Source organism: Oryzias latipes, chromosome 5, assembly GCF_053564925.1.
Source record: "Oryzias latipes strain Hd-rR chromosome 5, Olatipes_Hd-rR_3.1".
Lineage (NCBI taxonomy): Eukaryota > Metazoa > Chordata > Actinopteri > Beloniformes > Adrianichthyidae > Oryzias > Oryzias latipes.
Window position 1 is genome coordinate 8,543,139 of NC_136241.1, and position 27,008 is coordinate 8,570,146.

The 27,008-nt window shown below is 46.1% G+C and overlaps 2 protein-coding genes and 1 long non-coding RNA gene across 8 annotated transcripts in view; 1 reads left to right on the forward strand and 2 right to left on the reverse strand.

The window, feature by feature from the left end:
- The window catches only part of ripor3 (RIPOR family member 3), a 50,556-nt gene extending 38,672 nt beyond the window's left edge, over positions 1–11,884 (reverse strand). Inside the window, exons 1-3 of one of the 5 annotated variants that reach the window (XM_078947979.1) lie at positions 11,688–11,884; positions 6,641–6,721; positions 6,470–6,533 (exon numbers count right to left, since the gene is read on the reverse strand). The gene's annotated coding sequence lies outside the window, so the exon portion shown is untranslated. The remainder of the gene's footprint in view (positions 1–6,469; positions 6,534–6,640; positions 6,722–11,687) is intronic. The other 4 variants (XM_078947981.1, XM_078947982.1, XM_078947980.1 and 1 more) reach the window with 4 other exon arrangements.
- A 9,134-nt stretch (positions 11,885–21,018) lies between these two features.
- Positions 21,019–22,395, reverse strand: LOC144992127 (uncharacterized). Its single transcript, XR_013655924.1, has 3 exons — positions 22,256–22,395; positions 21,445–21,719; positions 21,019–21,353 (listed from the first exon to the last, which is right to left on the reverse strand). It is a non-coding gene; the product is annotated as an uncharacterized LOC144992127 (long non-coding RNA).
- chd6 (chromodomain helicase DNA binding protein 6) overlaps positions 22,162–27,008 on the forward strand; it is an 82,449-nt gene continuing 77,602 nt past the window's right edge. For both annotated transcript variants that reach the window (XM_023954827.2, XM_023954828.2), the window contains exon 1: positions 22,162–22,300. The gene's annotated coding sequence lies outside the window, so the exon portion shown is untranslated. The remainder of the gene's footprint in view (positions 22,301–27,008) is intronic.

Consider the following 27,008-nt stretch of genomic DNA (forward strand, 5'->3'; position numbering starts at 1 on the left):
GTTTCAAGGAACTTGTTACTGCAGCCCTCCGATCTGACATACGACTCCGAGAACGTCATCATGAGGGGAGTTTTGCCAACCGTCGACCTGCCTCGGAGGTTTTCCCTCACCTTCAACAATCGCCTGCCGGCGCCGAAGCTCCTTTCACTTCTGCTGAAGAACCCATGCAAATTGGTCACTCAAAACTTTCCCCTGAAGAAAGACTTAAGCGCCGAAATGAAGGATTGTGCTTTTATTGTGGAAATCCCAAACACACGTTCTCGCAATGCCCAAAGCGTTTAAACTCCCGAACCCCTCGCTAAGTGACGGGTCCCGAGGGGATCCGTCTGATAGAAAAGCCAAGCCTTTCCTATTTATCCCTGTCAAGTTTCCTAGCCTTAATCACGTCCATGAACTTCACGCTCTCATTGATTCTGGAGCATAACACAGCCTCATCGATTCAAGTTTAGTTCGCCATCTTGGGTTACCGGTTGAACCTTTAGACGCTCCTGTTAAAGCCGCTGGTTTAGGTGGTAAATTACTATCCAAAATAACGTTGCGTACTGAACCTATCCAGCTCATAACTTCCGGAAACCATTGCGAATATCATCAATTTTTTGTCACTAATGCTCCCCAGACCCCCGTCATTCTGGGTTTTTCCTGGTTACGCCTTCACAACCCCCAAATCGACTGGTCTAACTCTCGAATAATAAATTGGAGTACGTATCGTATGGCAAACTGTTTACACTCTGCGCTTCCCACCACTACCAAAGCTAATTCTCCCGAAGAAGAGAATATTGATCTTTCTAAAGTGCCGTCATGTTACCATGACCTCAAAACGGTGTTCAGCAAGGCGTGTGCTTTACCCCCTCACAGACCCTATGACTGCACTATCGAGCTTCTCGGCGGTGCCCCCCTTCCCAAAGGGAGACTATTCAATCTGTCAGGTCCGGAGAAGCTCTCTATGGAAAACTACATCCAAGAAGCTCTTTCACTGGGGCACATTCGGCCTTCCTCATCCCCTGTCGGTGCAGGGTTCTTCTTTGTAGAGAAGAAAGATAAAACCCTCAGGCCCCGCATTGATTACCGTGAGCTTAACCAGATAACTGTTAAAGAAGTAAAAAGAAAAGTATTCTCTTCCACTCATTAACTCTGTTTTCAACTCCGTTCAGGGAGCCAACGTTTTCACCAAATTAGACCTCCGTAATGCGTATCACCTCGTCAGAGTCCGGGAGGGGGACGAATGGAAAACTGCCTTCAAGACCCCCTCGGGCATTACGAATACCTGGTCATGCCCTTCGGCCTCACCAACGCCCCCGCCGTTTTTCAACGCCTTGTGAACGACATTCTGCGCGACTTCCTTAATCGTTTTGTATTTATCTATTTAGACGACATCCTTATCTACTCCAGTAATTCCACAGAACATCGCCACCACGTCAGACTCGTCCTCGAACGACTTCTAGAAAACAAACTCTTCGTTAAAGCCGAGAAATGTGAATTTCACGTCAACTCCGTTTCTTTCCTGGGGTACATTTTAGAGGCAGGCAAAATCAGACCTGACCCCTCTAAACTCCAAGCAGTCTCTGATTGGAGTATTCCTGAGTCCCGCAAAAAATTACAGCAGTTCCTAGGGTTTGCCAATTTTTATCGGAGATTTATCCGCAATTACAGTGGCATCGCCGCACCTCTCACTCGTCTCACCTCTGTCAAGGTCCCCTATGTCTAGGACACCGCCGCCGACACGGCTTTCAGAAAGCTCAAGGAACTGTTCACCACTGCACCTATCCTCATCCAACCTGATGTCCATAAACAGTTCATCGTAGAGGTTGACGCCTCTGACTCAGGAGTTGGAGCAGTATTGTCGCAGCGTGAATCCTCCTCTGGCAAACTGAAACCGTGTGCCTTCTTTTCAAGGAAACTCAGCCCTACTGAACAGAACTACGACATCGGCAACCGTGAGTTACTTGCCATCAAACTCGCTTTGGAAGAGTGGAGACATTGGTTGGAGGGGGCTGAACAACCGTTTCTTGTTTTGACTGATCATAAGAATCTGGAGTATTTACGCTCTGCCAAGAGACTTAATTCCAGACAGGCGCGATGGTGCTTGTTCTTTGACCGGTTCAGGTTTTCCATCTCCTACCGCCCGGGCAGTAAAAACGGCAAACCCGACGCCCTGTCAAGAAAATACAACACCACGGACATACCCAGCACAGCCCCTATCATTCCAGACTCCCTTTTTGTGGGGAACATCACTTGGGACATTGAAACTAAGTTACTACAGGCCCAAGGTGAGAAACCCGATTCAATTATATGTCCTCCTGGCACTTTGTTTGTCCCAGACAGGCTCAGATCTGACGTCATCGCCTGGGGACACAGCTCTAAGATCGCCTGCCATGGTGGTGTCCGCCGGACCCTTATGCTTCTCCGGCGTCGATTCTTTTGGCCCTCCATGGATGAAGATGTGCGTCAATACATCGCTGCCTGTACCACCTGCGCCAGGGCCAAGTCCTCCAACTCGCCACCAGCCGGCCATCTCCATCCTCTATCCACGCCTGGTCGACCCTGGTCCCAAATTGCTGTGGACTTTGTGACCGGTCTGCCCCCCTCTCATGGGTTCACAGTTATCCTCACAGTTATTGATCGTTTCTCCAAAGCTGTTCAGTTCATTCCTCTGCCCCACCTGCCTTCTGCCACCGAAACTGCCAACACCCTTGTTAATGTTGTTTTCCGTCATCATGGCATTCCCTCCGATATTGTTTCTGACTGAGGTCCACAATTCACTTCGCAGGTGTGGAAGGCCTTCTGCTCCGCCCTCGGAGCCACCATCAGCCTAACTTCTGGTTACCACCCTCAATCCGATGGCCAGGCCGAACGGGCTAATCCGCTGTTTTGCGGCTCAAAACCAGGAGGACTGGTCGGACTATCTCATCTGGGTGGAATATGCCCATAATAATCATCCTTCCACTGCTACGGGTATGTCGCCGTTCGAGGCCTCGTTGGGTTATTTTCCCCCCTTGTTCCCATCCCAGGAGCTCGATCTGGCGGTGCCCTCCGTCCAACTCCATCTGCAACGCTGCCAGGAGGTTTGGCGCCAGGCTCGCGCCGCCCTTCTCCGGACTAAGGAGGGTAACCGCCAGATCGCGGACCGTCACCGGATCCCGAGCCCCCCTTACGAGCCTGGACAGCAAGTCTGGCTGTCCTCTAAAAACATCCCGCTCCAGGCCACGTCCCGTAAGTTGGCTCCTCGTTTCATCGGTCCATTTGTCATAGAACGCATCATCAATCCCAACGGTGTCCGCCTGAAACTACCAGCCGCCCTCAAAATTCATCCCTCGTTTCATGTGTCACAAATCAAACCAGTCCACCAGAGCCCTCTTTGCCCGCCGTCCGCTTCCCCGCCACCCGCCCGGCTCATCGACGGTGGTCCTGCCTATACCACCAGCCGGGTTCTGGATGTTCGGCGCCGGGGACGTGGTTTCCAGTACCTTGTGGACAGGGAGGGTTACAGCCCGGAGGAGCGGTCGTGGGTCCCTCGCTCCTTCATCTTGGACCACACCCTCTTAGATGACTTTTTCCGGGCCCATCCCGATCGCCGTCCTGTTCCGCCTGGAGGCGGTCGTCGGGGAGGGGGTACTGTCACGGTACCCCCAGGCAGCTCCTCCTCCTCGTCAGGTCCACCTGCGGACACCAGCTGTCCCGCCTCTTCCTCATCAGCGGCTGGACTCATAAGGAGAACCAGGACCTGTACTCGACGCTAGTTCGTTGTACTCCACGGTGCATCCTCTGGCCCTGTTCACGATTATTGTTCATACTTCGTATACCTCGCCTAACTCTGTCTTGTTTCTGCCTGCATAGGATCACATCCACGTCAGTCACGCTCTGGACTCACAGACTCACCGTTTCTCTGGTCCCTCCTCGTCACCCCTCTGGACATCCTCCGGGAAGAACGGTGTTCGCCGCCAAGACCCTCCAACCATCCTCTAAACGTTCTCTCCTGGAACTCTGTCATTCCTTAAATTAAATCCATTACTACTCATCCTCTTCGCCTGCCGAGTATTCCTTCCGGGTTCCAGCATCTGGGTCTGCCACAGCCTCGCTAGCCATGACACCCAGGGACTTTTTGAATCGTTTCGTCTTCATGTACTTACATGTTATTCTCGTTTTCTCCCCCAACGAATCTCAACACAAACATCATGTCCGTCTGGTCCTAGGAAGGCTTATCGCCAATCAGTTGTATGTCAAAGCTGAGAAGTGTGAGTTTCATGTGTCCTCCGTCCCTTTCCTGGGGTATATCATCGAGGCAGGCAATATCCATCCCGACCCCGCTAAGATCGAGGCAGTTGCTCAGTGGGAGACACCCCAAACCCGTAAGAAACTCCAACAGTTCCTGGGGTTTTCTAACTTCTATCGTCGATTCATTCAGAATTACAGCAGTATAGCAGCCTCTCTCACGCAACTCACCTCCATCAATCGCCCTTTCATCTGGAACTCTGCCGCTGATGCCGCCTTCAAACGTTTAAAGACCTTGTTTGTTTGTTTCTGCACCCATCCTCATCCAACCTGACGTTTCAAAACAATTCATTGTGGAAGTCGACACCTCTGACTCGGGGGTGGGCGCTGTTTTGTCCCAGCGCGAGGACAGCACTGGGGAACTTAAGCCCTGTGCGTTCTTCTCACGCAAATTAGGTCCGGCAGAGCGGAACTACGATGTGGGCAATCGTGAGTTGCTAGCTATCAAGCTCGCATTGGAAGAATGGCGTAACTGGCTGGAGGGGGCGGAACAACAATTTATACTCTGGACTCACCATAAGAACTTGGCGTATTTACGCAGTGCCAAACGGCTCAACTCCCGTCAAGCCAGATGGTGTTTGTTTTTTGATCGCTTCAACTTCACGATCACATATCGCCCAGGCAGTCGTAACGTCAAGCCGGATGCCCTCTCACGCAAATACTCAGTTTCTGACAACACCTCTGTCTCGACCAATATGTCAACATCCTGTTTCATAGGCAATCTCACATGGGAGATTGAAAACAAGGTCCAGCAGGCCCAGAGTGAAATCCCCGCCGGCGTCACGAATCCTCCTGGAACCATCTATGTACCAGACTCCCTCAGGTCCGAAGTCCTCCCCTGGGGTCACACCTCAAGTCTCGCCTGCCATGGAGGTATTTATAGAACTTTTCGACTCCTTAAACGTCGGTTTTTCTGGCCCACTTTGGAACGAGATGTCAAGGAGTACATAGCTGCTTGCAGTACTTGTGCTCGCTCCACAACATCTAACCGGCCTCCCTCTGGTCTCCTGCTGCCGCTGCCCATCCCAAGCCGTCCCTGGTCCCACATAGCTGTGGATTTTATGACAGGACTCCCACCGTCACAGGGCCATACGGTCATATTGACCGTTATTGACCATTTCTCCAAAGCCGTCCAGTTTATTCCACTACCTCAACTACCATCCGCCTCAGAAACCGCCGACGCTCTCGTCAACCACGTCTTCAGACATCATCGCATCCCGTGCGATATTGTGTCTGATCGTGGCCCCCAGTTTACGTCCCAAGTCTGGAAAGCATTCTGCTCCGCCCTGGGGGCCACGGTCAGTTTAACTTCCGGTTACCACCCTAAGGCTAACGGTCAAGCGGAGTGGGCCAATCAAGAACTGGAGGCCGCCCTCAGATGCTTGGCGGCCCAGAACCACTCGGACTGGTCCAAGTATCTTATTTGGGCAGAATATGCTCATAACTCCCACACCTCTACGGCCACGGTCAAGTCGCCTTTTGAAGCCTCTCTGGGTTACTTAACCCCACTGTTTCCTTCACAGGAATTGGATCTGGCGGTGCCCTCGGTCCAGCTCCACCTGCAACGCTGTCAGGACGTCTGGCTGCAGACCAGGGCAGCTCTCGTCCGCACTGCCGAGAGCAACCGCCAGATAGCCAACCGCCAGGGGGGGTGAGTCCCGAGTACCAACTGGGTCAAAAGGTGTGGCTGTCTGCCCGCAACATTCCTCTCCAGGCTTCGTCCCGCAAACTGTCGCCCAACTTTATTGGACCTTATACCATCGAACGGGTCATTAACTCGATGTGTGTCCGACTCCGTCTGCCGGCGGCTCTTCAGATCCATCCCACGTTTCACGTGTCCCAGATCAAACCTGTTTCCGAAAGCCCTTTGTGCCCGCCGGGCACTTCCCCGCCACCCGCCCGTACCATCGATGGGGCCCCCGCCTTCACTGTCTCCAAGATCTTGGACGTTCGGCGTCGGGGTCGTGGGGTCCAGTTCCTGGTGGATTGGGAGGGGTATGGTCCAGAGGAACGCTCGTGAATCTCTCGTTCGCTCATCCTGGACCATACCCTCATCGACGACTTTTACGCTGCTCATCCTGATCGTCGCCTTGGACCACCAGGTGGCGTTCGTTGAGGGGGGGGTACTGTCATGGCCTGTCAGCTACTCCCTCCTCCCCCCTCCTTCCTGTATTGGACGCGACCAGCTGCAACCACTTACCTCGTCTCCTCTGCCTTCTTAAGCTCCTCCTGGATGATCAGCCGGTGCCAGTTCGTTGTTCCTCCTATGGTGCATAGTCTGGTCAGCTCATGTTTTTGACTCCTGTCTCGTTACTCTTTGCTCATTTTACCTCTCGTTCTGCTTCAGGAAAGAAACCTGTGGGATACTCACCTGGTCGCAGTCCACAGACGTCGCAGTTCTCCCTCTGGAAAATCCGCCTCAAGATCCCTCCAGCCAGCCGCCGCTCCTCGCCTAGGAAGAATCCCGTCAACCTCTGTTCTCGAGTAAATCTCTTGAACTTACCATTGAGTCCTAGCCTCTTTCGGGGTTCCAGCGTTTGGGTCATTATGAACTCTCGCCCCAATCATGACAAGATGGCATCTATCCCACATTGGACGGTGCTGCTTTTCTTTCTAGAAACATTTCTGCTAGCTTTAATCGTGCAACCTGACAACCCGGAGACGGGACCCGGGCACAGACCAGCAATTTACAACTCTCTTCTGAGCTTTCTTAAGCGCTGGTGCAAACCACATGCAGAGCTAGTCGAGCAGTTCCTAGCTTTAGCATATGTGCTGAAAGGCAAGTGAAAGGAGTGAGACACAGAAACCTCAATACCAACAAGCAGAATTAAGATTTAATTAAATGTGGTTTGTTAAACATTACATCAATTTCCTCAAAGACCCTTTTAGTCAATGAATTATTGATAACACTTTTATAACCCCTTTGAAAGTCTATAAATCGCTAGGGGTGTAACGATACGCTAAAATCTCAATTCGGTTCGATTCAGAATTTCACAGGGCTCGGTTCGGTACATTTCGGTTCGGCACTGCCTAACATGAACTGCTATTTTATTGTTATTTATTGTGTGTGTTTGTGTGCGTTTTGCTGCCAGAAACCTGAATTTCTCCCTTGGGAGATTAAGAAAGTTTTTATCTATCTATCTATCTATCTATCTATCTATCTATCTATCTATCTATCTATCTATCTATCTATCTATCTATCTATCTATCTATCTATCTATCTATCTATCTATCTATCTATCTATCTATCTATCTATCTATCTATCTATCTATCTATCTATCTATCTACCTATCTACCTATCTATCTATCTATCTATCTATCTATCTATCTTCTTTATTTTTTCGATACAAAACACTAAGGCAGAAAAAAAAAATACTTGCAAAATGTTTATAACAATAAATAAAATTGACCCATGTAGGTGATCTGCTTCATAAAATAAGAAAAACTATTATCTGCCAGGAACCAAAAACTTTGGTTAATTAACACTGGCCTGAAACAAAAACATTTTAACTTGCACATTTCTTTTCCTTGTAGACCCGATTGTTACAGTCAGGTGATGCCATTTTAAGTTTGTTAACAGATTATATGTGTTACCTGTGGAATACGCTATCTTTGTGTAACAATGTCAACACACATCATTCGACTTATCCAATTGTCTTTCTCCTTCATGGATGCTGACAACAAAGCCAAAGTGTTCCCACACAGGAGAGCGTAAGAAGATGAGGGTGGGGGGGGTCCTCATCTCTGGCCTCACGTCAGCATTAGCCATATGTTGACATGCTTACTGTCCGTCACCTAATAGCGTCTCAAAGAAAACTCACAGCTAACATTACTTCCACCTCGGCGCAAGTTAATAATGTGGCAATCTGGGCGACCGCCTATGGCCACTAAGACTCATGGGAAGTGTGAAATCTTGTGTGTTGAATCCTTCAGCAGAGCTATGAAGAGAAGTGAGGTTCATCATGTTGCGCTCTTTGTGTGTGTTCATAATAAATAGGTTTATTTATTTATTTTTTTTTTTTTTTAACTTGTCCTGTCCAACAGCTGGGCAGGCAGATGACAACTGAGGGCCTAATAAATAGGTTTTAATGCCAGAAAGGAGATGGAGCAATTCTCTCAATTCAATGCATTTCTCTGTCTACTCTCTCTCTGGGACCGTTTGAGGGCATGTGGAGTCTTCCTCTCTACTCTTTGCAGATGATGTTGTCCTGTTGGCTTCATCAAGCCAGTACCTACAGCAGGCATTGGGGGCAAATTGCGGCAGAGTGTGTAACGCAGGGGTCGGGAACCTTTTTGGCCAAGAGAGCCATAAACGCCACATATTTTTAAATGTAATTTCGAAAGAGCCATACAATAATGTAGTGTCCCTTTCCCACACTGAGGCACGGAGACTTAACCTCTTTTAAGGTTCTTTATTCTGGTTACTGTAGACCACAACAAACGCCGTACAATTAATTCAGCAACTCCTGAATCTCTCCTGTCGACACGAGACGAGAGAGAGCGCTTCTACCAACTTTATATTCCCCCCTCCAGCTCCAGCCCTCCCATTTCCCTTATTCGGCCCATAGCTGAACCCCATTGGTCCAAACTACCTAACAACCACCTGAGCGACAGAACTGAGAGCCAATCAGATCTCTGCTTGATGCGGTCAATGAACTCCAGAACTTTTAACGCGGCCCAACAGCCAAGTTAAACTCAGTCCGCGACAATATGTTTAAAACTAAATATACAAGTGAATGCGTGCATTTGATGTAATTTCAACATTTTTAAAGTACAATAAGTCTGTGGATTCTTTTTTAATAACATTGTTATTCTGTTGCTAATAAATGATGAGTATTTCTCGTGGTAGTTTTGCTGATGGTCCAGTCTGGTTGATACGTGGTGAGTTTCTGCTTCATGCAGGCGTTGAGACTTTAAACGTGATCGTAGGTCTGAATGTCCTGTAGATGTGAGACAGACTGATCACATGCAGACGGGGAGCCAAACACACACTCACACGCTACAGTGAGTGACGGGCAGCGGGTTTTAGGTTTTTACAATCCCTGCGCGATTCACCTGCTGCCTGTCCCCACAACACCTCACCCCCACCCTCTGCTTTCTCCCTCACACCTCCTGTCCCCGCAACTCCGCGCTCTTTCTCAGAGACGGGAGCGCGCACTTTTAGGCACGGCAATTCACAGGTTTCCAGCTGGTACAAACTCTGTGAAATTATAGATAATTGTAAACTTATAGCGCTGGCGCAGATTTTTCTCTCCAAGCACCGCTACTACTGCGCGCCTCTGGCATCGCATCGCGCCCGAGAAGGACTGGACTAATGATAAAAAAAAGTATAATTAAAGATTTGTCTGCGAGCCACATGTGACCATCAAAAGAGCCATATATGGCTCGCGAGCCATAGGTTCCCGACCCCTGGTGTAACGGCTGGAATGAGGGTCAGCATCGCTAAGTCTGAGGCCATGGTACTTGACTTGAGAAAGGTAGTCTGCCCTCTCTGTGGGTGGAGTGCTCCTGCCCCAGGTGGAAGAGTTTAAAAATGTTTGAGTCTTGTTCAAGAGTGAAGGAAGATCGGAATGTAAGATCAACAGGCGAATTGGAGCAGTGTCTGCATTATGTCACTGTTCCAGTCCCTTGTTATGAAGAGAGAGCTGAGCAAGCAATTTATAAATTACCGGACAATCTTCATTCAAATACTCATGTTTGATCATGAGCTCTGGGTCATGACCGAAAGAATGAGGTCCCGAATACAAGTGGGGTGGCTGAGGGCTTTTAAGAGACAGGGGGAGGAGCTCAGTCACCCGCAGAGAGCTCGGATTAGAGTCGCTGTTCCTCCTCATAAAGAGGAACCAGTTGAGGTGGCTCGGACATTTAGTCCAGATGCAGCCTGGACGCCTCCCTGGGGAGGTGTTCCAGGCATGTCCCACTGGGAAGATCCAGGACACGCTGGAGAGACTACGTATGTTAACTGGGATGGCTGGATGGATGGATTTTTTTCCGGCAGTTCATTATTTGGAGCAGCACTCACAGAAGGGGGTTTATGAAACTAACACTGCCTGCAATAGCCAAACCTTCCTCCAACAAGAGATGAGTACAAAGGCTGGACAGGATGGCGAAACAGGTCAAATATGCCAAGATTCAACTTTGAGACATCACCCGGAATAATGGATGGAGAGATGGATGGATAGTTAGACTTTTCCTTGGAACTGGCTGCTGGAGCATGTGTAGCCAAAGGCTATGTGTCAATGTAGCTTCATAGTGGAAGTTTTTGACGAAGAAAATTATAGACCAAACTCAATTTTTTAAATGGCATAACCTGCAGACTTTGTGACTGACAGGTACCTTGATGGCCCAATCTAGGTCACTTTAGCATTTACAAAGATGTTCTTTAAATGGGAAGCAGGATAGCAGCTGTTTTGTTTCGACATATCTGAAAAGCAGGGACAAATTGGAACCAGATTAAACACAAACAGCAGTGGCTTTCCTGGAGAATAAGGAGAAAGAGACCACAAAACCAGATGCATCATTTTCACTTTTTGAAATCCGTTGCATTTGCCAGAGGCAAACGTTTTCTCCACAAGGGCAATCACATATCTAGTGTTGCAGTATTGAATCTTCTGAATAAGTTAGGAAAGTTAGGATCATGAAACCAGTTGTGATAACCCTTACTGTTATGCATGTATAAATAACTGCCCCACTATCTTCTGAGGGACAAATGAACTCTTGCCACAGCCACAATTAGATGAATTAACTCCCAAATTCAAGCAAGTTTTTGGTACAACTATAGATTTGAGCCCAAGACTTCCCAATCTCAGACTTTTTCACCAGGTTGTTGAGCAGGACATTGACCTTACACTAATTTCATATGATGTGCAGAACACAGACCTCAGAGTTTCTCCAAACCCATGAAACTAAACACCAAGAATATGATGGAAGGGAAAGAAAAAGCGGCTTGTTGTGTTGATGTTTTTTCTGGCAGCTCGTCATTTTGAGCTGCACTCACAGAAGGGGTTCATGAGAAACTGACTCTGCCTCTGATAGCCAAACCTTCCTCCAACAAGAGAGGAGGACAAAGAAAAAAACAGGTCAGATATGCCTAGATTCAATTTCAAGACATCACCTGGATGAATTAGAATCTTCATCAACATCTTTTTTCTGTGAATATTTCAGTATGATCCATGAAATGTCCTCACACTCCCACAGAGTAGACAGAGGTTTCTGTTCAAATGTTAAAATTCTTTTTCACATATTTCACAGTAAATCTCTATTAACTATCCATGGACTGTCACACAGACAAGGTAAGTGAATTGAATTTGCAAATGCTTTTGACAGTCTGAGTTGCCATGATTGCTAGCTCTTTAGGAACTGCAGCTTACTTTCAAAATTAGTTATTCCACACACTGTACAAGAAAAGAAAACGTACCTTAGAGTACAAAGTGTAAGAAACTGCCAACTTTCACTTCATGTCCACAGCAACTGCTCCGCCTGAAGACCCAGCTCGACCCTTTTCATGTGTTTGTGCGTTAGTGTGTGTCAGTGGGCTTGGCACTCGTCTGTTCGGTCCTGATAGTGTCTGGCAGCAGCCGTGCCGATCACAGCTGTTCCACAGAAATGTCCTCTTCCTCTGGGTCCCCCTCACTGCTTCTCCACTCCCCTTTTCTGCAGCTCTCCTCCTCTTTCACTCATTCTAACTTGTATGCTTTGTTTTGCCTGTCATATTTAGTTTAGACACTTAAGGCTTTGTTTTAACTTTATACTTACCTTTTCTGTGGTTTTCTGCATTGTTTTAATTCCACTTCAAAATTTCACATTTTATTGTTTTCCAAACCATCTCACTCAAATACCGTTCTTAAGTCTCTGATATCTCCACATATTTATTTCCTTTGGTGGTTTCATTAGATTTCCCTGTTCACCTCTTATTTAATTTTTTCTGTGATTTGTAAACAAAAAGCTTCATCCCCCTCCCCTAACTTCTGTCCTGCCCCTCCCCCACTCAGCTCAGCAAGTATCAAGTTTGTCTGTAGAGAGCTGGTCTCCAGCCCACGTCCACCGTTCATCTGCTGCTTGATGGCCTATTTGAGAGATGACCATGCACTAAATAGACACGTTTGGACTTAATTTGTGGTGAGAAGTAAACGTAAAACAAGAGAAAAAGACGAAGTGAATTAGGGACAACCTGGAGTGATAAAATGGGGGGGAAAAAAAGGTCTTTTGGTGTTAGTGTTTCTCTACTTTTGATGTTTTTGTGTTTGAGCACAGGAGTGTGACCCAGACCGACTCAGACCAATCACTGTCATCTGCTCCAACATGGCGATGTCAGTATCAGGGAAAAATTGCAACTGAATTGACTTCTTTGCGCTGAAGCTGGGGGAAGGGATTTTCTGTGGGTGATGTCACACTTGCTTTGTCCAGTTCTCATATACAGTCAATGGCTGTAAGCTGCGGGAGAGAGTTTAGACAAAGGGACGATGTGGCTTACTCCGCACCAACAGTCCTGCCCACAACTCAGAGGTGAATTTTGAACAAACTCCTGCCGCTCTGCAGAAACTTTGTGCCAGAAAACGACACAGGCTTTTGGGTTTTGGCAAAAAACGGCTTAATCATAATTAAAAGACCACTGGGAATGTTTTGAAAACAGATCAGAAGATTACTGGAGCGGAACTTTAAAATTAAATTGTTGAATGGCCACGAGCAAACACATGCAATTTGCTTTATGAAGACCCAACTAGAGTTCTACCTTAAGTCTGAGGACTAGAGAAAAGAGTGACGGCAAAAACAAGAACCTGGAGGACAAAAGGTGAATGGGTAAAAAGTACACAAGATATGCAAAAAGCTAATCATTACTTATACAGTTACTGACCATTTTATTAGGTCTACCTTGCTAGTACCAACTTGGACTCTCTTTAGCCTTCAGAACTGCCGTAATCCTTGGTGACATCGATTCAGCTAGGTATTGGAAACATTTCTCAGTGAGTTTGGTCTATGATAACATGATAGAATCATGCAGTTGCAGATTTGTTGGCTGTACATCCAAGATGCCAATATCCCGTTCCACCACATCCCGAAGGTGATGTGTTGGGTTGAGATCTGGTGACTGTGGAGGCCATTTGAGTCCAGAGAACTCATTGTCATGTTCAAGAAACCAGTTTGAGATGACATGACATGACATGGCGCCTTATCCTGCTGGAAGTACACATTAGAAGATTAGTACACTGTGTTTATAAAGGGATGGACATGGTCAGCAACACAACTCAGGTAGTCTGTGGCATTGGAACCATGCTAATTTGGTACAAAGGGGCCCAAAGTGTGCCAAGAGAATATCCCCCACACCATTACACCACCACCACCAGCCTGAACTGTTGACACAAGGCAGGGTGGATTCATGCTTTCATGTTGCTGACGCTAAATTCTGACCCATCCGAATGTGGCAGCAGAAATGGAGACTCATCAGACCAGACAGCGTCTTTCTTATCTTCTATTTTCCAGTTTTGGTGAGCCTGTGTGAATTGTAGCCTCAGTTTTCTGTTCTTAGCTGACAGAAGAGGCACCCAGTGTGGTCTTCTGCTACTGTAGCCCATCTGCCTCCAGGTTGGACATGTTGTTGCATGTTGCTGACATGTGATTGGCTGATTAGAAATTTCACACCTCCAACCCCTATGGAGATAAACATTGGGCGGCTGAGCACAGAAAGAGCTACTACATGGAAATGCTAATAGTTGGGACCTCTTCCTATGGGAGTAGATGCATAACCAGCCAAGTGTGGCATCCCAGGGAGGAACCCAGACTGACCACAGAGTGACATCTGTGTTATTTACAGTAAAAACAAAAATGGTGGTTGGAAAAAGGAATTTTTGCCAAATTTATTTTTTTTAATTTTGAACTTGACTTGACAAGGCCAGCTTAGTGGCCTTGTGGTAAAGTGTCTGCCATGTGACTGGAAGATCATGGGTTCAAATCCAGGCCAAGTTGTACCAAAGACTCTAAAAATGGGACCCAGAGCCTCCCTGCTTGACACTCAGTATTCAGGGGTTGGATTGGGGGGTTGAACCACCAAATGGTTCCCGAGCACAGCTGTGTCTGCAGCTCAACGCCCCAAGGGATGGGTCAAATGCGGAGAACAAATTTCAAACATGGGTGTGTGACAGCTAGTGGGACTTAGCTTTTACTGTAAATCTTTAGTGTCTGGTCTGCCTTCTCCAGCAATCGCCCTCAAGACCTGCAACTTTTCATCCGTCTATTTATTGCTCTGCCTAACCAGCCCGGATTTAGCCAGTTCCACCATTGGGTGCAGGTAGAACATCAGGGGGTGCAAGTCTGGGTGTGCTGAGAGTTTGGTGGGTTATCCCTCTGATGCCCTAAAATAATCAGAAAACCATGCTCATATCAGTTAATCTGTCTATGTATCTTCTCCTTTGATATTTTCGATATGTCTTAAATTTTATGTTGAAACCTCTTACTGACACTGTCCTCTGCATTTGAGACCAGAACTTTTTTGTTTGTTTTTCTTTTTATTTGTTATTACTTTTCTTTCTTTAGATTGTGAATTTTTGCGGCCCATCCCAGATGGGGGACAGTCGCTGCATTTTGGGGGGCCTTGCCCCCCCCCCCCCCCCCCCTTTCCCTTGTCTATATCCGGCCTTGCTGCTTGAGCAGATGTTTTCTATCTCTCTGCAGTTCTCCAGCCTGATCATTTGAATATTGATCAACTGTACTTTCCTGTTTCTGCTTTTGACTCAGATCTCCCCTGGAATTGCCTTCTCATATTACCTGCCTGGACTGTGTTTGGGGAGGAGCTCTGATTCTGAATTGAACTGTATTCAAGCCTGTTGACTTCAGTGTTTGAACTGTCGGAGGGGAAAATCTTCTGCTTATACTAGAACTCACTACCCCTGAAAGACTGCTGCATTTCGGTGTCCCCCTTGCACAGAGACACAGGGGGTCTCCTCAGTGCTGTCTCTCGTCTATATACAGTAGGGGATCTGGTCCGATTCCTTCCAGACTATTCTTCTGCCTGTGTATCATTCTGAAAAGACTTTGTCCCTGAAATCTAGGTGTTTTTTGTTTGTTTGTTTGTTGTTGTTTTTTTGCATTTTGGGGATTCAATTCTTTCTAATAAGCTGACAGATATTAGAGAGGTCGGACAGCACCAAATATCCGTTGTGAGCTCCTTTTGTTTCCTTTGGTGACAGACAGACTGACTGTGGATCATGATGTTTGCAGATGACATTGTGATCTGTAGTGAGAGCATGATGCAGGTCCGTGAACATCTTGAGAGGTGGGGGTTTGCTCTGAAAAGAAGTGGATTGAGCAGAGGTGGAGAAGGTTGATGACTTTAACTTCTTTGGGTCAACAGTCCAGAACAACTGACAGTGGGAAAGAGGTTGAGAGGTATGTGTAAGCAGGTTGGAGCAGGTGGGGGAAGATTTCTGGAGTCATGTGTTGAGTAAAGAGTGTCATCAAAAATGAAAGTAAAGGAGTAGAAAACTGGTGTGAGCAGCCATGTTGTTGGTTTAGAGCAGGAGTGTTAGACATAATCAGTCTGTATGGGCATTTAACCAAAACCTGTCCTTCTGATGGTGTTACAGTTGTGTACTTGACTTGTTTCACATCCAATACCTTATAAATTCTGAATTCTTGGAAAGGCATGTGGAAGGTTTGACCAGAGGTGGGGCCAAGTCATTGTTTTGCAAATCCCAAGTCAAAGCAGGCAAGTCCCAAGTAAAGACAATCAAGTCTTAATTCACCTCCGAGTCATTAAATGTTTCAAGTTCTTCCAAAGACAGTCATTTTATTCATACAGACTATGTATGCTCTTAGGAACTGGATTTCTTTATCAGTTTACCACGTTTGCAATTGTGGTAACCCGGAGATGGAAGAGAACCAGGCAAAAGTCTGGATATTAAATCCCATCACTACAGACCAGTGATGTGCAGTTAAGTTTGTGGCTGATGAGACTATTTATTTACCAACCACTGACTGCGTTTCATTTCTCATATCAGCATCTTTATGTAAACATTGCAGATACATATTGGACCAATGCATAGATCAGTTTGACTCCCAGCAACCTCAGCACATAGTTTCTGGATGCCACACACCTCACTTTCATTTGCAATCACTGACGGTAAACGAAGACACTGTACTGAGCCTCACTCAGTGCAAGGTATTGTTTGTGCCAGTCTGCCTACATTACAGAGCGTTATCTACAAACTTGATCTTCTGACCCTGTTTTGTCTCTGAATCCGTTTGCCTGCCGCCTGCCCCGAATCTCACCTGGATCCTGACTTCTCCCGTTTCTTCTCTGATGCTCCCATGATCATTATTGACCCCTGCCTGCCTGACTCTGATTTAACTTTGTGGACTTTTAGCTGTGCAAATAAACCTGCTGCATTTGGATCCAGCCGTCTGCCTGTTCTGTTACAAAAAAGATTTGTCTTTGTCTTGAATGCAAAATTTCCGGTTAACTTACTGTCATGCGGTATATTGAGCACCCTGTGATTTAGCAAGTTCTCCCACTTAAAAAACATGGAGGGGTCTAAAATTTTCTCTGAAGAAATATTCAGAAATCACGTTGTACAATTTAAAAAAAATTATTTGTATATTACTGTGACAAATAAGTATTTGATCACTTGAGTTAAAGAACTTTAATATTTGGTACAGAAGCCTTTGTTAACAATTACAGAGGTCAAACGGTTCCTGTAGTTCTTCACTAGGTTTCTACACACTGCAGCAATTTTGGCCCACTCCTCCATACAGATCTCTATTGATAACACATAAGTATTTGATCACTTGATTATCAGATAGATTTCTGACCAGCAAAGACCTGCTGTTCTGCTTTTAAATGGTCCAACTCCACTCTGCTCATGATTTTACATTAGTGGCACCTGTTTGAGGTCGTTAGCATGCATAAAGGCACCTGTGCACCCCACAATCAGTCAGAGTCTACCAACATGGGCAAAACCAAAGAGCTGTCAAAAGACACAAGAGACAAAATTGTAGACCTTTACAAAGCTGGCAGTGGCTACGGGGCAATTGCCAAGCAGCTTGGTGAGAAAAGAACAACTGTTGGAGCAATTGTCAGAAAATGGAAGAGGCTAATGATGACTGTCAATATCCCTCGGACTGGGACCCCTCGCAAGCTTTCACCTCGTGGGGTAGCGATGATGCTAAGGAAGGTGAAGAATCAGCCCAGGGCTACTCGGGAGGAGCTGGTCAATGACCTGAAGAGAGCTGGGACCACTGTTTCCAAGGCTACTATAAGTAATACATAAAAACGTCATGGTTTAATTGCACGTATCGCACGGAAGGTTCCCCTGTTGAAGTCAGCCCATGTCAAGGCCCGTTTGAAGTTTGCCAATGACCATCTTGATGATCCAGAGGAGTCATGGGAGAAAATCTTGTGGTCAGATGAGACCAAAATAGAACGTTTTGGTCTTAACTCCATTCGGCGTGTTTGGAGGAGAAAGAAGGAGGAGCATCATCCCAAGAGCACCATACCTACAGTGAAGCACGGGGGTGGAAGCATCATGCTCTGGGGGTGTTTTTCTGCACAGGGGACAGGACGACTGCACTGTATTAAGGAGAGGATGAACGGGCTCTGTATTGTGAGATATTGGCCAAAAACCTCCTTACTTCAGTCAGAGCGTTGAAGATGGGTCGTGGCTGGGTCTTTCAGCATGACAATGACCCGAAGCACACAACCAAGAAAAACCAAGGACTGGCTCCGTAAGAAGCATATCAAGGTTCTGGAGTGTTCTAGCCAGTCTCCAGACCTAAATCCAATAGAGAATCTTCAGAGGGAGCTGAAACTCCGTATTGCTCAGCGACAGGCCCGAACCCTGACAGATCTAGAGAAGATCTGTATGGAGGAGTGGGCCAAAATTTCTGCAGTGTGTAGAAACCTAGTGAAGTATTACAGGAACCGTTTGACCTCTGTAATTGTTAACAAATGCTTCTGTACCAAATATTAAAGTTGTTTAACTCAAGTGATCAAATACTTATTTGTCACAGTGTGGCGGGGTCCCGCCGAGAAAAGATGCAGAGGAGCCAAGGTGAGGAGGTTCTGTCTTTATTCAGGACACAAGTTGTTTCACGCAGGGCCGCACCAGCACATGGCACCTCTGTCTCACTCCTCCATTACTCCCTGTGATGCTCCCTTTTGAATAGTGAGCCCCTCCCATTGGGCGTGGCTCTTAATTATCCTCCAGGTGGCATCACAGGAATCAATTTTATACATAAAATAAATAAATACACCAACAATAAAACACGGTGTGGCCCCCCCTCGTCATCTGATGGTGCCACACCGTCACACACAGTAATATACAAATAAATTTTTTAAAAAACCGTACAACGGGATTTCTGAATATTTCTTCAGATTCTGTATGTCACTTTGGAAATGCACCTATGATGAAAATTTTAGAGCCCTCCATGCCGCAGACACCCCTCCATAAGTGGAGGGGTGTCTGGTCAGTGCTAAATCACTATATATATATATATATATATATATATATATATATATATATATATATATATATATATATATATATATATATATATATATATATATATAAACACAAAGTCAGGACCATAAATATTTGGACATTCTGATTTAGTTTCTGTGCATTACCACAGTGAATTTTTATTAAAACAACTCAGTTGCCATTGAAGTGCAGACTTTCAGCTTTTATTCCATGGGTTGAACAAAAAGATTGCATTAAAAAATGTGAAAAACTAAAGCATTATTTAAACACAATCCCTTCATTTCTTGGCTCGTAAGTAATTGGACAAATGAAATAACTGAAAACAAAATGGTCATTACTAATATTTGGTTGAAAACCCTTTCTTGGCAATGACAGCCTGAGATTGTCCTCATGGACATCACCAGATGCTGGGTTTTCTCCTTCTAAATGCTCTGCTAGGCCTTTACTGCAGCGGCTTTGAGTTACTGTTTGTTTGTGGGCCTTTCTGTCTGAAGTTTAGTCTTCAACAAGTGAAATGCTCAACTGGGTTAAGATCAGGTGACTGACTTGGCCATTCAAGAATATTTCACTTCTTTGCTTTAAAAACTCCTGAGTTGCTTAGGCTCCATGTTTTGGGTCGTTGTCCATCATAACATCTGAATCAGGAGAATAAAAGTCCTGGATGGTGGAAAGACCCCTTGCTGCCTCACATTGTTCAGTCGGGATCTGATTTCCAAGTCCAGGAGTTTATCTTCCATAACTCTTTGTTTGGATTCCAGCGCGCTCACCGTAGGCCGTAAGCTGGCGACATCATCTTCTGCACGTGACGTGCGCTGTTCCACTTGCGGCATTCGTTCAGTAAACTCACTCATTTCTTTTTTTGTGTCTCCTATTGCGGTCCCTATTCCATCAAAACGAGTTTTGAACTCATCTTTCAGAGCTACAATGGCAGCCAGGATCTCATGAGCTTGGATCTCTTCAGGTCCGGGTTCTGTTCTCCCTTACCTTGTTCAGCCATGTTGTCAGCCTCGTTAACTCTTTGGGATCTGCTCCGAATTTGAAAGTTCGTCAGCTTTGACTGTTGTTGGTATCTAGCGTTGATTTGTTACCTCTTGGCATTCCTTTTGTGTTCTCAAACCTCTTTAACCAGGTTTTGGGGTAAACTGGAGTGTTTTAGCAGGATTTAAGTGTTGCGATAGCAGAGCAGTGAGTAATGCATCTGTTCAGGTGGCCCCCATAACCGGCAGTCGATTTTGATTCATTTTGAAAGATCTGATCCACTGATCTAAAATTGATCCAGTATTTAGCTAAAACTTGCACCAGAGTGACTCAGAGTTAATTACCTGGTACCTAACAGGGCAGGTGAAGTTTTCCAGATTTCTTGGAGTTCTTCAAGATAATCAAGTGTTGTTGTTGAGTCTCTGTAATCCTTTTATCTGCATGTTCTGTACACTGCAAACTATTTTTGGTTGTTAACCTTATAACTTTTATACAGATATAACGATTTCCAACAAGAACTAGATGGACAGATTGCCATCACATTGCAATGTTATTGGTTGGATTGTTGGTCAAACCAACATGGACCTAATGTGATTGGGGCTACATCTGAGTTCCCTCTGTTCTCACTAACTACTAAAAAAACTACACAGTAAGGGATTCTCTAGTGCCCTGGATTGACGACTAAATAGCAAATATGACATCAACTTCAAGAAGAGAAAATATAATAAATACGAGCATTTTACAATGAATATTTATGAATTCACTGTGTTCTGATGAACGCATTGATGGTTTATTAAAAAATTAATTTAAACACTGGTCTATATTTGTCAACCTAGTGAGCATCGATGCACACTGGTTTTTCGAAACCTCAGGGAACATTCTAGGGCACTCGATTTTGGAATTGTAGATTCCACTACAAAAAGGAGAGCGCCCTGTCTAGTGTACTAATGAGTAGTGAAGGAACTCGGACAAAGCTCGGATGTTGTGCTGACAGATGCACACACAAAGACAGAGAGACCGCAGCATGATTTATTTCAACATACTTTTTCCATCTTTGGATTTTGGGGAAAATAGGAAAGTCTTTCCGAGTCAGAGGGCTAAAGTCTGAGTCAAGTCACGCTGCACTGATGTGAAGGTCCAAGCCAAGTCTAAAGTTGTCAGGTTCATGACTCAAGTCCAAGTAGTGTGACTTGGGGGTGACATAGCAAAGCAGTTTAGGAATGGAGACAGATAGAATAACGAGAATAAAAACTTTTGATATTTAAAGCAAATAAGACTCAAATGAATGTGCAGGTTTGACTGTTTGCAATATTGTGGATTTTACTGAGATCTTCTTCATCAGGAGGTCACTTCATCTGCACAAGATGAAGGTGGTTAGGGACAGGTAGGTAGCTGCAGCAGAGACCGTCTTGCACAGGAACAGACAAAAACAACAAAATAAACTAAAACAAACAGAGGCAAAGTAAACCGGTAGATGATGATGCAGACGTTAACAAACGAAACCCAGCAGTGAATCAAACTGCAACTGAAAGCTTGGCATGTCCACAGGAAGAAAAGCTCGCTGCCGTTTTCTTTCTGCACGCTGGGACTCCCGGAGGACGCTCTAACATTTTACTACAGAGGGACGGAGGCATCTGTTCAAACATAAAGAAACAGGCGCGTTTGACTGTGAGATAGCGATAGCAGGAGCTCTGAACGCTCCCAGCAGCTGAAGCCGAGCCGAACCTCCAGGAAACGTGGCCGGATCTGCAACAGACGTGGATCGTCATGTTTCCTCTTCTCCAGCCTTCAAGCCTGGCGGTGATGGGGGAGTAGACCGCGCCATGATTGGTGGATGCAGGCAGCAAAGGAGAGACGTAAATCTCCTCATTTTGTGGCGTTGGGTCGGGGTTTAAAATGGAACCCCCCCCTCCCCGATGACAGCAGCTGGAGACTGGCGGTCTGCGCGCTGGGAAGGCGGGATCTCCCGCAGGTGTGCGGTAAGAACATTCACGCAGGTCCTGAAAGAAAGAAAGAAAGGAGACCATTTTCCCCCCGGTGCGTTGGCTGCGGCAGATCAGACAAACTAAAGAAGCTCGTGCGCTTGCTTGACAGCTGCAGGGCCAATGGAAATGCGCGTGGAGCCAGCTGCGCTGCGCTGCCGCAGCCAATGGAAACATGGGAACCGCGGAACCGAAGCTGGATCCCAAACGCAGCTCGGCCGGCAGCAGCAGCATCCCCCGCCGTCCCCGCTGCTGCCGAACGTCCCTCAAAGGGAGCTGGGGGATACCGGCCGCGGCGGGAGCTGGCTGTGGATGCGGGATGCACCGACCCTCGAAGGCGCGCGGGACTCCGGCATCCCGCTGAATGGAGTGTGCGGAATGAGTCTGTCCCACTCCTTCTTCCTCCTCCCTCCCTCCTCCTAGTCCGCCCCTCCCCATCCCTCTCCTCTTTCCCCTCCCTCCGCTGCCTGCTAATTTTTTATGCATTTTTCTAAACTGTCATGGCGTTTTCGTGTCCTTGGAAATAAAAAGCGCCAGTGTCTTTTCGGGCTCACCGGGGGATGTCTCGCCGGTGAGAGCGTCCGTCCTGACCGGAGCAGGTGAGCTTTCCGCCGGCTGAGGCTTTTCGCGGCAGAGATGACCCTGGGAAGGAGTTTTAGAGGCAGTCCGCACGTGCGAGGAGACGGCTGTTAAAATCTGTTTACAACAGCGATGCGCTGAAATGACACAGCTAGCAAAGTCAGTTAGCGCCGCAGCTACGGGCGCGCGCGCGGAAGAGGACACGGTGTCTCCCTTTCCCTTGTTCGGCGCGTGACAAACGCTTTTCACGCCGCGGCTGCCCCGTAACTCGCCGGGAAGTTCTTTTCTCAGCCTGCAGGGCTCGTGCTAATCCAGTGGTTTCATGCTAGCAATGCTAGCTCCTGTGTGTGTGTGCTAGCATTCATTCTAACCGCAGAGGCTCCTCTAAAGCCACGTCGTTAGCCCTCCAGCCGTTACATATTTGGAGACGCAGCGGCCAGGTGTGGGGACACGGCTCACGGCTGTGAACCTCTCAGGTTGGGGTCCTTGTCCAGCTTCACCTGACCAGGTGCAACGACCATGGCTGCAGACAAAGGCTCCCTTAGCTAACCCACACCTCAGCCAGCTGACTTCTGTTCTGGATAGGTACAGCGAGTGTCAGGACCCCCCCATCACTGTCAGACTGTCTGCACACCTGACGTGTCCTCCAGAGTGCGTCAGGTTCACGTTGGGGATGGGCTGCAGGGCTTTTATCAAACTGCTTCAGTTGTCAAGGCTACCTAGCTGCAGTGTTGCAGCATTGAATCAGCAGGTGGGATCCAGCGCTGCCTGATTTGCTCCCTGTTGTGTTTAGTATATGCCTCCTGGCGCATGTTGTCCCCACAGCCTGCAGGGTTAGGCCGCATGTCTTCTGACTGGGGTGGTGGTGGGGGTTTGAAGGCTCCAATCTACTGGCCTACTTGTTTGCCCAGTGTGACACTGTCTGCAGAGCACCTGAAGAAACTCCTGCCATGTTTGGCTTCCTCTGTGAAGCAAACAACGGAACCAAAGCGGCGTGCATGTGTTTGATCATATGGCTCACTACGCCCTCCTTTACTGGAATAATGAACACAGAGGGTGATGCCCTGCAGGGTTGTGCCCAAACCAAGGAGGGGGTGTGTCTATTTATAGTGAAAACACAAGCATCATAGATCCATATAACTTAGACATTTGTCTATCTGTCTCATTGACTGGATATAATATTAATAATACATTTATTTTAGTAGGTGCCTTTCTCTGTATTCAAGGTCACCAAGCAAGGATGAAAGCACAAATTTAAAATATGTTAAAAGTTAAAATAAGTTAAAAGTGGAAATAGACGGATGCATCGCTGTCAGGAAGAGAAGGCTAGTCTGAAAAGATGAGTTTTGAGGCTGGGGATGAAGAGAGGGAGTGAGTCCATGATCTGGAGGTCAGGGGGAGAGAGTTCCAGAGTTGTGGGGCAGAGCGACTGCATGCCCTGCTCCCCATGGCGATGAGGGGGGCAGAGGGGATAACAAGTCGAGGGGAGGACGAAGATCTGAGGGAGTGGGTCTATGAGAACTGGAGCGAGTCAGTTTGACGTCACCCATAGAAAATGACTTCCTTCTGGTTTCAACAAAGTGAAATCAATTCAGACACCATTTTTTTTGTGTGTGTGTGTGTGATACAGATGCAGCAGTAAGCAGTGATTGGACTGAGTTGGTTAGTCATCGTTTCTATGGCAACCACTCTCACCACTCAAGAGTGAGCTTGTTGGAAACTTGAAAGCAGGCTACACAAAATCTGTGGATCAAACATTTGGAATGTTGGACATGGGGTCCAGCAAGCACCACTTACTTTTTATTGGTCAGTTTATAACTTGAATAACTTTCATTAAAAAGCAAGAAGTTGTTAAATAAAATGTATCAGAGCAAGAAGAGTTCTTCTGACCAATAGAATGACTGACTAACAGCTGTTTATTTCTCTAAAGAAGTCAATGGGATTTTGGCTTCTTGGAGCCAGTGAATATTTCCTGTTTGGAACGCCAGGGGGGAGGGGTCACTCAGTTCAGCTGTTTATATATACAGTCATAGTCGTTCGTCCTTCCTTCTACCATTCTTGATTCACATTGCTTGGAAACAGATGTTTTAGGGTTAGTCACCAAACTAGTCCATAAATCAAGAATAATTGCCACTCGAGTGTCTGATGGAGGCAGACAGGAAGGCTAACTCTGCTGCCCTGTCTTCTGACATAAAATGTTCAGGTTTGTTGTGTCCCTCCGGATTATGCAGGTGAAGTCACAGTAACGGCTGAAGTGCATTTTTCACATTCCTGCATTTTTACGTCAGACAGCCCATCAAATGACATTTGTGCTGTGGGTAGTTTTGGACAAATCCAACAAGTGTCCAGATGTTTGTGTTCAGAGCATTGTTTTAACATTCACTCTACTTTTCCTGCCTCCTTCATCCTTCATCCCTCACACTTCATCAGCAGCTCAGTGCAGCTCATTTGGTGGCAGATGAGCTTGTCAATACAGTAATCTAGCTGTAGACCTGTTCGTACCATGTCAACTCTGATTCTGCAGATACGTTTTGAAAGTGAAACTCCCAACGCTCTATAAAGACATGGACCTGTGTGGGGAAGATTTCTGTTGTAGAACAAAGTTTGTAAACAAAACCATGTGACTAAAGATCTAAAGATTCAGTCATTGGCCAGGAATAAAGAGTGCAGGGCAGAGCAACGAGAGAAAGAATAATTGAAGTTTTACGCTTTGCAATCCTTGTCGGGATAGTTTCCTGATTCCAACTTTATGTTTCACTGACATACATAGATATCTGGCAGCTCCATAATATACGAGATGATCTTCTAAACGTTATTTTATTATTGAAATGGTTATTATGAAGCACCTGTTCGCTCATGATTTTAATCCGTGTGGTCAGTGCTTTTTTTGTGGAAGAACGGAGCCGGAAGAAGCCAAGGTTAGGTGAAGCTCGTTCACCTAGAGCTGTGGGACGGATCGCAGTCCAAAGTCTCCCACATGTAACAAAGCATCCTCCCTTCCCCTCAAACACAAAGCTATAAGTCCGGCTGCTCTGCTCAGAGACACGGTCGCTCGGTCCACCGGTTCACTTGACTAATTAAGTGCAGGAGCGGACTACTTCTTTTCATTCATCATCCATTCATTCATCTTCTTTACTGTTTATTCCCTTTCGGGGTCACGGGGTTGCCGGAGCCTATCCCGCCCACTTGGGCGAAAGGAAGGGATGCCCTGGACTGGTCGCCAGTCTGTCGCAGATAATAATTATATAATGTTAATTATATAATAATGAAGATATCATCGTCCATCCCGATGTTTTACTGTAAACACAGTCAACTGCCAATTTAAGGCACATCGCCCAACCCTATAACAGGCTGAGGTTTTGGTTATACAGTAAACCCGTGTTTTTCGCGGGGGGTTACGTTCCGAAAAGAACCCGTGATAGGCAAAATCCGTGAAGTAGAAACCCTAATTTATTTTACAATTATTATACAATTAAATACTCTTATACATTGAAAAGAAAGAACAAACCATTTTACAGGCTCAAGCATTTGTTTCACAAATAAAAGTACTTTGGAAACGTTTTTTTCAACAAATAACTTCTGTACTGCACTGTAATAGAATTTGAATCATCAATGTGAACAGAAAGCTTCAAATTGCGGAGATTAGCACGGCCCACCGCAACCAGAGTAATTGGATTAAACGGGAGAAAATGTAAAATGATTATGAGAAAAATACAAAGTACAGTAGGACAAATAGTGACTCAGGTGTATTTCACTGCTGTTCAGACTGAGATGCTGCATCCTGATTCCACTCTGCAGTGTTTTCTTCTTTTGAAGCCCACGGTGCAGGTGTGTTTGTTCGGGAGAAGAACATAGTGATTGGCAGTTGTTGTCGCTCTTTTTCTATGGGTTTTAGAGAAACTCGTAATTGCAAGATGATTTGCACGTGCGTAATGTAAATTTGGCAAGCTGTTTTACGTACTTGAACATATTAAACTGCAACGTTATTGACGCACAGGTAGAGAAGTAGTGGAGTGACCTTATAGCCAATCAGAATGCAGAACACAATGCAAATCCGTGAAGTAGCGAAACCGTGAATAGTAAACCGTGTTTTAGCAAGGGATCACTGTATACTGCCTTATGTTTAAAAGAAAAATTTTTAAATGTTGACATTTTCTAATTAAAGTTCTATGTGACTATCGACCTGCGTGTAATCCCAGCAATGTTCTGACCCAGGTAGGACAACGATGGAGAATTATGAGGACATTGAAGTTCCTGAAGAAAATAGTAGGTTGAACGGCACCTGGGCAGATATGTTTGCTTTCAACAACTTAACCAGTATGATTCATATGTAATGAGGAATTGGCCAACAACAAAGTTTCAAATGTGGCAAAACATTCCAGAATAAACATGCAAGTTGTTTGTTGACAAAAATCTATTAAAGAAGTTGATTAACCGCTAGTTAATTAGGACATTTGCTAGTTTTGTGGCCTCTCGGGAAATAGTTCTCATCGGAACCCATTAAATGACAGAGGATACAAAAAAAATGAGCATCTCTTCACCAACTTCAAAAAGAAGTAAAATGATGACATTCACTGGAAATGTCTGGTTTTCCAAAAGATGTTTTAATTTCTGTGGGAAATGGCTCTTTGAGTGGTAAAGCTTGCCGACCCCGGATCTGTATCAACACCAGGTACAACATTTTTTACTTTGGTACGATGCAGGCATGCTACAAGGCGGTTATCGAGG